The 14996-nt window shown below is 43.9% G+C and overlaps 2 non-coding genes across 2 annotated transcripts; both read left to right on the top strand.

The window, feature by feature from the left end:
- Positions 1–13718: 13718 nt before the first annotated feature.
- TRNAS-UGA lies at positions 13719–13800 on the top strand. Its single transcript has one exon. It is a non-coding gene; the product is annotated as a tRNA-Ser (tRNA).
- An 81-nt stretch (positions 13801–13881) lies between these two features.
- TRNAS-UGA lies at positions 13882–13963 on the top strand. Its single transcript has one exon. It is a non-coding gene; the product is annotated as a tRNA-Ser (tRNA).
- Positions 13964–14996: the final 1033 nt, after the last annotated feature.

Below are 14996 nucleotides of genomic sequence, written 5' to 3' on the forward strand. Positions count from 1 at the left end.
ATCAGGCCTTCCCACAATGCCTCACAAATTGAGGTCGAAATTTACGTAGCAATTGAATAATTCCTTCTTCGGTGTTCTGCACAATGAAAATAAGAAACAAACAATTATTTTATTTGTTTTGTCTTCAACTTTGCATTCTAAGACTTAATTGGGCCACCATATAATATAATGGACTTTAAGCTTAAAATAAAAGAAAGGAATTGGGCTAAAAATATTTGGGTTCAAAACTTAAATTATTAACTAAATATTATTATAATACTTGTTTAACTAATTTGCATACTAAACTCTAAAAAGAAATAATTATTAAATATTTATAAATAACTAATGCAAAATTATTATAAAGATGTACACAAAATACGAGTGTAAAATATGCCATCAACAGGTCGCCCAAACACTAAGCGACGTGGCACTTCGCAACAACAACAGACCACCACCACTACCAAACACAAATTCAGAAATCACTCGGCAAGTTTCAAATCACCGACCACCCATCTTCTCGGGAGAAGAAGACCCCGCAATCCTCGAAGAATGGATTCGAACCTTCGACAAAATCCTTGGATTGGTGGAATGCCCAGAGGAACGTCGTGTAGAGATAGCCTCATTCTACTTCGGACACGAGGCTGATCTTTGGTGGATCCACGAAGGACCCACTTACAGACAAGAACCAGGGTTCAACTGGGAGAACCTAAAGACACGACTACGAGAGCGGTTCTACCCAGCACACGTGAGAGCATCCATGTACGAAGAATTCCTCCACTTAAAACAAGGGATGACCACCGTCATGGAATACCACAAACGATTCCTCGAACTGGCCCGTTTCGCACCTGTACTAGTCCCTACAGAAGCAACCAAGATAGAAAAGTTCGTGTCAGGCCTCAACTTCAAAGCCCGAAAGGCACTAATCGTAAGCGGATCCCGGACCCTCAATGAGGCTTACTCCAGCGCCTCCAACCTCTATCGGATCCAGCTACTACAACTTGGAGTCTAGGAACAAATTCGTAAGAGGAACACGGGAGGAGGGGCACCACCTGTGAAAAGAACAAGGAACGACACTAACACAAGGCCAAGAACCCAGCTGGCCAAGGGCCACCCCAAGGAACAACGAAATTAATACAAGACCCTTCCTTTGTCGAAGATGCAACAAGGACCATAGAGGCAAGGACTGCATGGGAAACCCCTGGCGATGCTTCAACTGCGGGGGAGAAGGACATAAGTCCTTCCAATGCACCCAACCCCCAAACTCACGCCCTACAATCATGGGCCAATACGGGAGCACAAACAATCAAGGGAATTACAATGCTCCCGGAAAAGTGTTCGTCATGAGCCGCACTCAGGCCGAACTTGAAGACAAAGGCAACTACGACGAAGAACACGTAGCCCCAGGAGACGAAGACCCCACAAACCAATCAAGAGAAGACCAAGGGGACGAATTCTGTTTAGGTTAATTAGTGAACCCCCTATAATCACCCTCGTAGTAAAATGACTTGTTTAGCTACTTCAGAATTATTATAAATAAAGAAACAAAATCAAAATACATTAGCATAAAGGACTAGACGATCCCAAGAACCCATGAGACAAAAGTCCAACAAAGAAGGTCGGTCAACTCTCCTACCACTAGAAGATAAAAGAGAGAAAAGACAAAAAAAATCCAAAGGGGTGCACCACAAAGAAGACTAATGCTACCAATGGGGATTAAACTCTAGACCTTCCACTTAAAAGACCAAAACTTTAACCACTAGGCCATGAATGTTTTTTGAAACCTTAAGGAAACACTGCCTTCTTAAACCCCCACAAATCCCTAAAACCCAAAAAAATCCGCAAATCAAAAACCCTTCTTCTTCCTTGTTCCTCCCACTCCCTCTCTCCTCTCTCTCCCTCTCCCCACGCCGTCGGCACCACCCGAGCACGCCATAGCTCGCCCCGCCAACAGCCGCCACCAAGCAGACCACCGGCGACCACCCACGTAACCTGCCTCCACCGCCCGGAAACTGCCTACGACGAGACCGCCGGCCACCCGCGACGAACCCACTGCCACGCACCGGCCGTTGTTCGCCCGGTCGCAACCCGCTGCCACACGCCTCCCACTCCGCCGAGGCTGCCTCTCCCTCGCCGTCGACCCTGAACCACCACCAAAACTAAAACCGCGACACCGCCTCGTCGCCGGAAACCCTTGCCGGAACCTCGCCGGAAGTTCGCCGGAAAACTCCACAAGGAAAAACATCGCCACCTAGAGGAATCTCAAAATGCCGAAGAAGCCCGTTGGTACTCGAATCCCGGAATGGAACGACGTTGATTACCGTTGGTACTTGAATCCCAGAATGGGACGACGACGATTACACAGTAATCGGAGGTAAAGCCCTCGAACCCGACCAATTCTCTCCGGAGTTGATCGATATGCTTAAATTTCAAGGGCTCCTGGATGCCTATCTCGCAATCAAGGGGGATACGTACCCCGAATTGGGGAAAGAATTCTATCACCATTTGGCAGCCGTCAAGCGGGGTGATAAGTTGGAAATCACCGCCAAGGTCCGAGGCAAGGAGATAATACTCTCTAAAGGCCGCTTGGCCAAACTCTTGAAACTGACCACCACGGGTGTGTTAGATTACGACCGGAAGGGGTGGATCGGTACCCAAGACACGGGGTATAAGAACTACCTCGGGTACCTACTCGGGAAAGAAGAAGGCTTCACCTCGGCCACCCGACCAAACAGAAAATGGCTAACCGCTGAACAAAAGATACTAGTTATGATTGTAACTGATAGCTTGTTGCCCACGAACAACAAAAACAAAGATGTGGGAAGCCTAGAGTGCACCTTTGCCTACACCCTAAAACACAAAATCAAGTTCAACCTACCGGCCCTTATGTTGAAACACATGGAGTTTTACAAGACTAGCAACCGGCTTAGTCTACCTTATGGGATGATCCTAAGTTGGATCATGGAGAAAAAGGGAGTGGACTTGAGCCACACGGAGATCAAACCCATGAGCTGTATGGTTTTCAATGCCCAGAACCTCCGCCGCAATGACATCTACTACACTGGAGAGGGACAATACATCACCCTCGAGGAGGTTTGTCTTAAACCCGAAGAGGAACAAAGGGAATTGGTTGATCAACTGGATATCTCTAACAAAAAGCTAAAACGGGCAATGCAAGAATGTGGAGGACTGGAAGAACATGAGGAACAAGAGGAGGATAGCGAACCTAACCCACCTACGCCTGCACGAGAAAGGGGAAACCCAAAGGGCCGAAATGAAGAATCCGTCAATGAGCGCATCCACGCGCAACTTACCCGGCAAAACCAAATCATGGATGAAGGGTTATCATCCCTAATCCATGCGACACGCGCGTTAGATCAAAGGGTGGCAGCAATCGAGGCCATGTTCGGCACACGCGGGGCGTCCAGCTCGGGAGCAGGAAACCAAGGTAGACCCAAACTTTCCAAACATCACCTCACCAAAGATCCAATCTACCCCAGCAAGAAACGACATGTGGAGCCACATTTCCTAACCAGGAGGCCAAAATACGTGACGTCCAGGGGTGAAAGAATGGATCCACGCACCGGCTTCAGGGACGAAGCCTCTCGCAAGGGGGGGGGGTGTAACACCCCGTGTTACGGCCTCTAACCCAAACTAATTATTTAATTGCTTACCCTAAAAAGAGAATTAAAATCCATTAATTAACTAGGAAGGGTCTACCATAGACCATGAACCCTTATCCCTAAACCAAACCCTTAGTCCTATAAGAAATAGAATTAGTAAATCCATATCATTCAGACCCTAGTTAGTACTCTTAGATATATATAAGGACATAGGAGGCACCTAGAACTCACACCATAACAACTTTCACCACACAAGAATTCCCAAGAATTCCCATAGGAGAAATCGAGAAGAAGAGATCTTAAAGAAAGACCCTTTATAGCCAAGGATTCTAATTAACGCTAAGAGGTAACTCATGTCTCAACAAAACCTATTTTCCTTGCTATAACCATCTTCTTTGGCTCCTTCTCTATGCTTGTGTCTTGATAAATCTTTTATGATGATTATGATATGATCTTGATGTTGATGAAATGATCTTATGTGTTGATCTTGATAATCTTGATGATTACAAGAGGATCTAGATAATTGTATGTTGATTCTTGATAAATCTTGATGTTCTTAATTTTAAAGATAAAGTCTAATTTTGTGATTTAAATATGATTAGAGCCCTAGGTTGAATCGTGAATTTAGCATTGTGATATTCTTGGTATATTTGGGTGGGAATTCGCATGTTCGGGTGTTTATTATATTAGGAAGTGTTCAATGTGATTCTTGGTTTTGATCCGTTATTTGACTACGTGGTTTCGTCGTCTGCGTTTAAAAGTGTCTAAACATGGTTTCGGGTTCCACAAAAGATCCCGGGACCCGAGTATTGAAAAAGAGTCAGAGAGGGGTAGGTGGGGATAGGGGAACTCGCCACCTACCCGCTGCCCCTAAGGGCGTCGCCGGCAGCAGGCAGACGACTGCCCGCTACCCAGAAGTCTCGCCGCCGGCGGGTGGTCCTCCACCCGCCGGCCACCCGCTGGAAAATCCCAATGTGGGATGGTGGTTTCCCCGTTTGATGTTTCCCCAACCCTCGTGGTGTCCCAACGGACTCCGTTTATCGTGCCTGAGTCTAGTTTGATATTTAGGGTACCATTCGTAGGATAAAAGAGTCTTATGTATTGCATTCTAGTTGAATTGGTATCTCGTTGGACTAGGTAAAAGATGTATGAACCCCTTAGGATTATTCCTAGTATGTGGATGACCACGCATAAGTTTATTATATGTTTTCTCTCCTCGTTCCCAATGTGCTAATGTGGGTTGCATGTGCTTGCTATGTGTTATGTGTGCATGAAACCCCAATTTGGTTGCGATCAAATTGGCTATACGGGCAGTTGGATGGGTTGAGAACCATACCAACTGTTAACCAGGCCGGTTGCGATCGGTCAGGTATATAAATATTATAGGGCTGCGGTCCACCGTTTGGTTGCGGTTAAACGTTTTACATGTGCTGCGGTTAATAACCTGGTTGCGATCAGAAATACACTTTTGGGCTGCGGTCCACTGTTTGGTTATGATCAAACATTATGATGAGCTGTGGTTCATCGGTCGGTTGCGATCGACCACTTGTGCTGCGGTACACGCAAGGTGCTTCGGGGCCATGCCAGAGCTATATGCACTGCCGCTTCATGTATGGGCGCGTGAAGGGTCCTGCGGCACCACCAAAGTGTGTTTATGTGATTGAGATGATGATTGGATAACGATATGAATGACGTGAAATAATCTTGTGACCTTAGGATATATGCTAGTATCTTTATATGCATGATTATATCTGTTGAATGTGCTTGTCCCTACTTGTTGAGTTCATTCTCAGTTTTAAAGCTAGAGTCTCCTAATTATATATCTTCCGGCTTCAAAATGGTTTTCCTATACCTATATATATACATATACCTATATCGTATTTTAACGCATTGGAGTGGGTTACCAGCATTATTCGCTGAGCAGATATATTTGGTTTTCAGGCACAGATGAGTAGACTCCGGAGCGCGCTAGGGAACCGAAGCGTAGATAGATAGTTTTCCTTTCAGCCTGCGTGCCATGATGATGTATTGACATTTCTTTGAGGATATTTAGTTAGTATAGCCTGTGCATCTGAGTTCTCCAGCTCAGATGTAGCATAGCACCCCAAACTCTGGTGTTTAGTATGCTCTATTTCGGTATTAATAATAGTATTACCTTTATTATATAAGTTTTTAAAAGTTTCAAAAATCTGGGGTGTTACACCTAGTGTCGTTCGATCAAGCTTCACCGGTGAACCGACTTCTCTAGGATCGCCTTGATGGTATGATCGCGAAAATACTCACCGGTGCACCCAGACAGTCATTTTTTCAACAGTGGCTTTTGCCGGATTGAACTTAGAAGACCACCGTTGGGGAACCACGTAGTGAACGAAAACTTTCCAAGGGACGTCGATGAGAACCCTCATGCAGTCCTTGGCCATCTCGAAACGGGCTATGAACGAGTTGAAACCAAGATCTATCAGTTAGAACTTTAGGTAACCTCTGATTTTTTAGTAATCATATTTTTCAACCAAGTTTTATTGAAGTCCTAAACCAATTAAACTGGTTGAAATCGGAAAAATAGCAAAAGAAAAATATGAAGAGACAAAAATGTCCTTACTAAAAATTGAAAAAATCATGAGAAAGACTAAAAGTGTCCAAAAAACGATAGTCTGGGACTAAATTTAGAATTGCCACCAAAGACAAGGAACCTCCGGTGAAATTAACTCTTAATTTTTTTTATTTTTTTTTTGAATGTTACTGGTCCTATTACATTAATATACCTTAGCTTATTATTATTTTACAATAAGAATCAGTAACTATATATTTGATAAACTGTGCTCTTTCATTCCAAACTCCGTCAAGTGTGCGTCTTAGGTTAAACACTCTTAGTTAGACACCTTTATGAGGCTTCCTATACTATTTTTAGAAATAAAATCTAAAACCTTTTCCTAAAATAATGCAACTATCTTATTTGACAACCACATTAAGCTGTCGAAAAACCACTACCAAATTAGTCATCCATCATGTTTAATCAATGATTGAAAGTTTCACTAAAAAACTCCTGATTAATTTTATAAATATTATAAATTTTTAAATTTACAAACAGCATCCGATTTCTCTTTATTTTTCAGCAACTATCAACCGTTGATCTACCCAGCAGTATGTATTCTTTACTTGGGAGTATGTCCCTCTCATTATTATGTCCCTCCCCTTATAACGAGAATCATGATCTCGACCAGGCTCGAATTCATCGCATCTTCCTCGGAGAACTCGAACCCAAGATCCATGCAATGGACCCTTTCAGTTCCTCAAATTCCAGCTCTGATATACTCTTCTCTGCCCCCTCCCTTCTTGATCCTCTCATCCTGCTCTGATCTGCTACTTCGACACGGCAATGGAAACAGGAATTGCAATTATGTTTAGTGGTATTTTTTTTGGGTGGATTTTCTGGAATTATGTTTTGTCATTGCTATGATTCATACACTAATATTCACAACAAGGTCCTTATTTTGTTCCGTAGTAAGATTCAAACACGGTATATTGTTGCTATTAACATACAGCTTACATATATTCCAATTTTTGAAACCAAAGGAAAACTTCATTGCTAAATCAAAAGATTCGAAATACACTCAGGAGGTACATCAGACCAAGACCTCGAGTCAGACGAAGAACCAGTCGCCCGTGCTAACACGTGGGCCACCTGATTCGCTGATCTCTTGACATGGCGGACCACAACGTCCCCAATGTCACTAGCAATTTGTAAACATTGCTTCACAACAAGACCTACATATGGCAAATTTAAATTACAGGAATTGAAAGCATTACAAAAAACTAAACAATCCGACTCCAGAACCACACGATGCAGACCCCGGTCACGAATCCAAAGAAGCGCCTCCCTGGCCGCACATGCTTCCGCCATAAGGGGATCACGATCGCACACTAACCAACCACTCTTGGCTGCCAGAAATCGACCCTCGTGGTCTCGTATTGCCGCCCCAAAAGACACACCCGTAGCCAAAAGCGCGGCATCCACGTTGCACTTCACCCATTGAAGCGCAAGCCGTTCCCAACTCACATTCTCGACCCTACCAACGGAAGAACGTTTGTAGCACTCGTTCCAGGTATTGATCAGACTTGTAAGGCGAATGCGAAACTCCTCCGTCGTCCACATCTTCCCATGCCACACTTTATCGTTACGAGCGGTCCAAAGCAACCAAATGATACCTACCATGCGAACTGCTGCCTCCGAAAGATGAGCTGCCAATTTCGATTCAATGAAAGCAGGTATGGACAAGCCATGAAGCACATCGTCATCCCTCCAGACTTGTTTAGCAAACCAACATTCCCCCAACACATGTTCAGTGGTCTCCGCATGTTGACCGCAAAGCGGGCAACCTCCCCTTATCCATATGTGTTTCTCCTTGAGATTTTCGTGGACCGGCAAGATACCCCGAACACATCGCCACAGCAAATGGCGAACCTTCGGCGGAACTGGGAGTTTCCATAACTTCTCCCACGAGTCGAAGGCTCTAATGTTACAAGATTCAACCGCCACAGCCGTTAAGATTCCATACCCGTGTTTGACCGCATACATTCCATTGATGTCACCCATCCACCGCCAAGAGTCAGTCATGTGAGTCGCAATGGGGGTACGCAGAATTCTTCGGACATCTGTTTCGACGAAGAGGTCACGGAGCACCTCGGTATCCCAACGTCCACGCCCGTCGACCAGGCCATTCACCACCGCATCGCGAAGATAACTCGCAGGGGCAGTGTCGAGGCTTGGATTGGCAGCATCGGCCAACCATGGCCACTCCCAAATCTTCGTCTCCTTTCCGTCACCGATACGTCGCGCTAAACCTCGCCGCAAAACATCCTGTCCTGCTAGAATACTCAGCCACAGGTAACTAGGATTGTTACCGATGACTGCGTCCATAAAATCGCATGTTGGAAAGTATTTCGCTTTAAGTAATCTGCTAAACAAAGAATGGGGTGAAGTCAAGATTCGCCAACCTTGCTTAGCCAGAAGAGCGATGTTGAAGTCATGTATTCTCTTGAAACCCAAACCACCCCGACATTTCGGTGTACACATGCGGGCCCAACTCATCCAATGCACCCCTCGACTATTGGAATTGCCACCCCTCCCACCAATACCGGTTAAATAATTTTTCAATCCTATCACACAGTCTGACTGGAAGCAAGAAAACGGACATAGTGAATATCGGAAGAGCCTGGGCAACACTTTTAATCAATACTTCTTTACCTGCTTTAGATAATAGCCGTTGTTGCCACGATCCCAATCTTTCCCGGATCTTATCCTCGATGAACCGAAAAGTGGCCGACTTGTTTCGACCTAGCACCGACGGTAGCCCCAGGTACCGGCCGAAATCATGTGTCTCACGTACACCCATGCAATCAGTAACCATTGTTCTCACCTCGGTGTCCGTATTCGCGCTAAACATAGCGCTGGATTTGTCATAATTGATCAACTATCCCGATGCTTTGCTGTACTGGTCCAGACATCCCTTAATATATTGTGCTTCAGTCTGAGCGGCCCGGAAGAACAGGAGACTGTCGTCCGCGAAGAACAAATGTGTAATCGCCGGAGCTCCTCGGGCAATTCGTGCCCCATGAATGGCGCCACTGGCCTCCGCCTGTTGTAACAAAACGGACAGGCCTTCCGCGCATATGATAAAGAGATACGGGGAGAGTGGGTCGCCTTGTCGAATCCCACGGGTAGGACACACCGTCCCTACGCCTTCCCCATTGACCTGTACAGAGTACCTGACAGTTGAGACACAATGTAAAAGTAAAACAATCCATCGTCGATCAAAACCCAGCGCTTGCAAAATTCCATCCAGATAATGTCACTCCATCCGGTCGTATGCCTTGGCCATGTCGAGTTTCAGGGCCGCCCAACCCATGTTCCCGTGAGTCTTACGGCGCAAAAAATGGCCTACCTCCCCGGCCACAATAACATTGTCTGTTAACAGCCTATCGGGAACGAAGGCACTCTGAGAGGCCGAGACCACTCGGTCAAGCACCCCTTTTAATCTGTTTGCTAGGACTTTCGCAATCACCTTGTAGGCAACATTGCACAAGCCTATTGGACGAAGGTCCGTGACCTTCTCCGGTGTTTTCTTTTTGGGAATCAACACTATGTTCGAGTCGTTCAGTCCAGGTGGGAATGTACCTGTATTAATGCAATGAAGCACGAACATAGCAGATCGTGACCCAAAACTGGCCAGAAATGCTGATAAAAGCCTGGCGTCATTCCGTCTGGGCCCGGGGCCTTATTCGGGGCCATTGAGAAAAGAGCTGATTTGACATCAGCCACCGTAAACGGCTGATTAAGGATCAGATTCATATCATCGGTCACCCTCTGGGGAATCCGATCAAAAAAATTGTCCGAGGTGTGCTCAGATTGAAAAATGTAATTATAATACCTTAACACTTCGTTGTTGAGATTCACCCCTTCCTGCCAGACCCCATGCTGATCCTTCAACCGAGTCAGTGTATTACATCGCTTCCTGAACGAGGCCATCTTGTGGAAATACTTGGAGTTTGAATCACCATGTTTTAACCATAACTGCTTGGAGCGCTGTCTCCAGAAGATTTCTTCTTGGCGTAAAAGGGAATTTAATTCTTTCTCTGTCGCCAAATAACGCTGTACAACCTCCTGATCTCTGTCATCGCGAAGTTGAGTCAGCCTTCGGCGAAGCAACTCGATACGTCTGCCAAATCTGCGCCTGTATTCGCTACCCCACCGCCCCAACTGTTCCGCACAAATGGCCAGGCGTTGCTGAAAATCCTGCCCGATGGATAGCCGCCACGCTAGATCAACAACTCTCCCGCATCCCTCCTCCAGAATCCACGCTGCTTCGAAACGGAAAACCTTCCTTGTTTGCCGAACTGGCCGCGGTTCAAGCTCCAAGTAAATCGCATTGTGATCAGACTCTAACATCAGCACATTCTGAACCTCAGCACCATCATGCATGTCAATCCAGCTCATCGTGGCAACCACCCGATCTAGTCTCTCCTCAACCCATCTGTCTGTACCACGACCACGTTCCCATGTAAAACGGGGCCCCGTCATACCAATATCCAGAAGTGCACAATCCTCCAAAGCAGCGTTAAAGCCATCAATAAGATAGTCCGGCTGTAGCTGCACTCCCCGTTTCTCCGTCTGACTGGTAATATCGTTAAAGTCTCCGAGAACCGCCCATGGAAGATTAGACCGATCCCGTAACTGCCGCAATAAGTCCCAAGTTTCCTGTCTCCTCGATTGTTCCGGATGTCCATAGACGCTAGTAAGACGCCACACCGGCTTGCCTGGGCATGTAATTTCCACGTCAATGTGGTGATTAGAATAACTGAGCAAATTCACCATCTCTGCATCCCTCCACAACAGCGCCAGTCCCCCACTCCTGCCCACACAATCAACACTCACCTTACCCTCAAAACCCAACCGTATCCTCAAGCTCTCGATCTTACTAGTAACCGACTTCGTTTCCATTAGGAAGACGAAGCTGGGTCGCCTGCGGGCCACCAAACCCGCTAACTCATGAACTGTCTGGGTGCCACCCAAACCCCGACAGTTCCAGCTCAGAACACTCATGGTGACTGGCAGGACTGCGCCTCCAGTCCCGCCGAAAAGCATTGTTTCGAATGTTCCTCCATCACCACATCCTTTCCCGAGTCACCACCCGTTTCGTCAACCGCCTCCCTACGACGCTTCAGCTCGCCTTGCAAACCACTGCCTTCCTCCACGACTGCCAGCGCTAAGGCCGGGGATTCCGCCTCAGACTTCGCGATCACCCCCGTCGATTTTGTTGGCAGGAGCCAACGTGCTCCAACAGGCTTCGCTTGACGTCTCGGCCCAGCCTTCATCCAGACTCCGTAGGGGAAATCATCCGGCTCTACCCCTTCCTCATACACCTTCCTGCAGTACTTATCTGTGTGCCCCAAGAGCCCGCAACAGAAACAGAAAATGTTGAGGCGCTCGTATCTGAAGGTGATCCATTGGGATGTGCCATCTCGCCGAATCAACTTCATCCTCCGCTTCAAAGGCGTATTGACATCCAGAAGCACCCGCGTTCGCACGTAGCTCCTCCAGGTACCACCAAAGTTATGCGGATCGGAGGCCATAAAGCTACCCACATAATTACCGATCTTGGTGATGAAATCAAGCGATGCATAGATCGCTGGGAGCCCATGAATTTGGATCCAGCAAGGGATCACATTCAAATCCACTTCTTCCGGCCTCATCCCCGCCTTGATCTGCGCACAGACGAGAGTGTTGTTCTCGAAAGACCCGACATATATTCCAATTAAACTTAGGTACAAACTTAAAATTATAAACTATTTAAATAAATGAACTTAATTTTTTTTTTTATAAAAGAACTTAATGCACTAAATCATCAAACAAACAGTGAACAAAAAAAGGTGGTGAAGTATCAATCCATACCCTGCAACCTGACACAAAAATGATTTTCCGAACAATAGTGTGGACAATACGATTCGCAGATTGCTTAACAAAGTGAAAATTAACACCATTTAACATAGATGTAATTTATTTCTTTAATGTCCTCTACTAACCTACCAAAAGTAGAATAAAAAGGCAATTTGTTGCGGGTAGGCGATAGGGATAAAAATGAGTAAGAGATTAAGTAAATAGATGTGTTAAAATTCTATACCTTAATGTTTCTAATTTTTTAATTCCTATTTCAGTGTTTTTTATTTCGTGGGCTATTTGGTTTAATTGTTGGGTCACTTCTTTTATTTCTGTTTCTATCTTTATAATTGTGTTGTTGGCATCTTTTACTTCTGAAGTAATTTCATGTTTCATTTTATGATATTTTTCTTGAAAATTATTGTGAATTTCTTTAAGAATTTCATAAGTCCTTTTTATTTCTACTAAAGCTTCTTTGTTTACTTGTATTCCTTTATCAAGTACTTTAATAATTCTTCCAGCTGTGAATTTATCCTTACTACTCATAATTTTAATCTAGGTATTCGAAATTTTTAAATCTTTGTAAGTTTTTAAATTTTTTTCTTTAATGTCCTCTACTAACCTACCAAAAGCAGAATAAAAAGGCGGGGCCTAAAAACAACTTTTATAATCTCTTTTTTATTTTTATATAAACAACTTTATCTTCACTTGATTGTATATCAAGACTTTTACACCTTTCAGAATAGAAAGAGTCCATCTTATATAGAAAAGACATGACTTGGAATTTGCTTACTTTAACAAATGGGTTTAGAAAATTGTGCAAAATGGTTATGATATATTTATGTATGTAATAATTTATTATTTTTAAAAATTGAATATATTGTTATATGAACGTTATCAAAAAAAAAAAATATTGTTATATGAACATTTGTAATTTAATCACTATTTTTTGTTATATATTTACAATTTCATTTTACTTTGGATCAGGGTCGGCCCTGAGGGGCCTACGAAATGGGCACCCGTCCTGAGCCCAACGTTGCGAGAGACTCCTAGCTTGATTTTTTATTTTTCTTGAAGAAGTTAAAAAAATACTTGCATATATATGCAAAGATTTGAATTTATGAGTTCAAAATTATTTATAAATTTTAAATCGATTTAACAATTACAACCATGAGATATACTTATCTCAACTAATAGATATATATTAGCTAGCCAATGTTGAATTAATTTATAATTAAACTTTATATAGGTGCCCAAAGTTTGAATGGCACTACTCCAATACTAATCTATCTAAAATGTTTTTTTTTTTAAATAATATATATACAAAAATTTAAATTTATCATTTAATTATTTTCAATTAACCCATACAATCTTTTAACTTCATATATTAAGGGTCATTGTTTTTATTTTGCCCCCGAGCCTATAAAATGATAGGACCGGTCCTACTTTGGATGATATAATAATAATATAATAATAAAGTGTTTTTGGTGGTTGAAGGTTATGGAGAGAATGAGAGATTGAAGTGATAGAGAGGTGAGTTTCCATTTGTTGGGCAGCCTCGTGGACCAGTGATGATTCGGCGAACCCTTTTTCACTCAATAGTAAATACTGAAGTATTCAAATCATTTTCCGCAATAAAATTTATTACTGTACAAATAGATTTAAAATCTTGAGTTGACAACATGGTCGATATGTCCGAGTGGTTAAGGAGACAGACTTGAAATCTGTTGGGCTTCGCCCGCGCAGGTTCGAACCCTGCTGTCGACGAAAATATTATTTTACTCGTTCAGTCTTAATTATGGTTCTTCATATCTACAAATACTTTTAAAATCTTGAGAACACAACAGCGTCGATATGTCCGAGTGGTTAAGGAGACAGACTTGAAATCTGTTGGGCTTTGCCCGCGCAGGTTCGAACCCTGCTGTCGACGATCTTTATATTTTCCACTGGTTCAGCCTTAATTGTGGTCCCCCATATGCCTATAAGCCTATTTGTCCCACATCGAGGAAATTTGAACAGGGAAGAGGAGCTTTTTGGAGCAAAAAATCATTTTAAAGTGTTATGTGTTGCATCATTTTAAATTTTAATAATTTTAAACTACACAGAGACTATTGACCAAAGCCATGGAAGTGTGAAGTTGCTTACTCCCTAATCACGCGATTGCAGTTGACCCCGGCTCGACTTTAAAGGGAAGGGTATCTTTAGGAGTGTTGAACATGGCGTTTTGCCGTTGCTATATGGTGGATTTGGAAGTGGCGCAATGAGGAGATCTTCAAGATCGAGGAACGATGTCCGTATCAACAAGGGGAATTGGATTGCTGCCCAGATTGATGAAGTCCAAGCCGCTTTCATGCGAAGAGGCTGTTGCGCTGGACTAAGCCGCTAAATGGTTGGTATAAGTTAAACATAGATGGGAGTTGGCTGGCAAGTTCCAGGAAAATGTAGTTTGGATTTGAGGCTTCTGTTATACCATTGGAACAGGTTCGACCATGAAAGCAGAAGCATGGGGTATTCTCAAAGGACTCAAGCTGCTATGGGATCATGGGATCAAAAAGGTGATTGTTGAGAGTGATGCAAAGCGAGTGGTGGACTGGGTTCTATTTTTTCCTTTCTTTGTTTTGAATTGAAAATAGAAGAGTTGAGTCAATCACAAATATAAAGGAGGTTCATGGCCAAGAGTAAAGATGGACGAGTTGCGGTGATTTTGGAATGTACCAGTTGTGTCCGAAACGGTATTAATAAGGTATCAACCGGCATTTTCAGATGGTTCTCGCTGGTTACGTTCTTGGAGTGACGCTCCTAATGGAAATGTGGCGAACATAATTGAGGACTGCATGTGGTGGATCCGTCGAGATTGGGATGCGCGGGTTGTTCATGTGCATCGAGAACGTAACAGAATAGGGTGGTGGATTTCTTGGCCAAGAAAGCTCTGGGTGATTGTAGAGGCCTTTGTTTTATGTCTC

The sequence above is a fragment of the Ipomoea nil genome, unplaced genomic scaffold (assembly GCF_001879475.1).
Source record: "Ipomoea nil cultivar Tokyo-kokei standard unplaced genomic scaffold, Asagao_1.1 scaffold0317, whole genome shotgun sequence".
Taxonomy (NCBI): Eukaryota; Viridiplantae; Streptophyta; class Magnoliopsida; order Solanales; family Convolvulaceae; genus Ipomoea; species Ipomoea nil.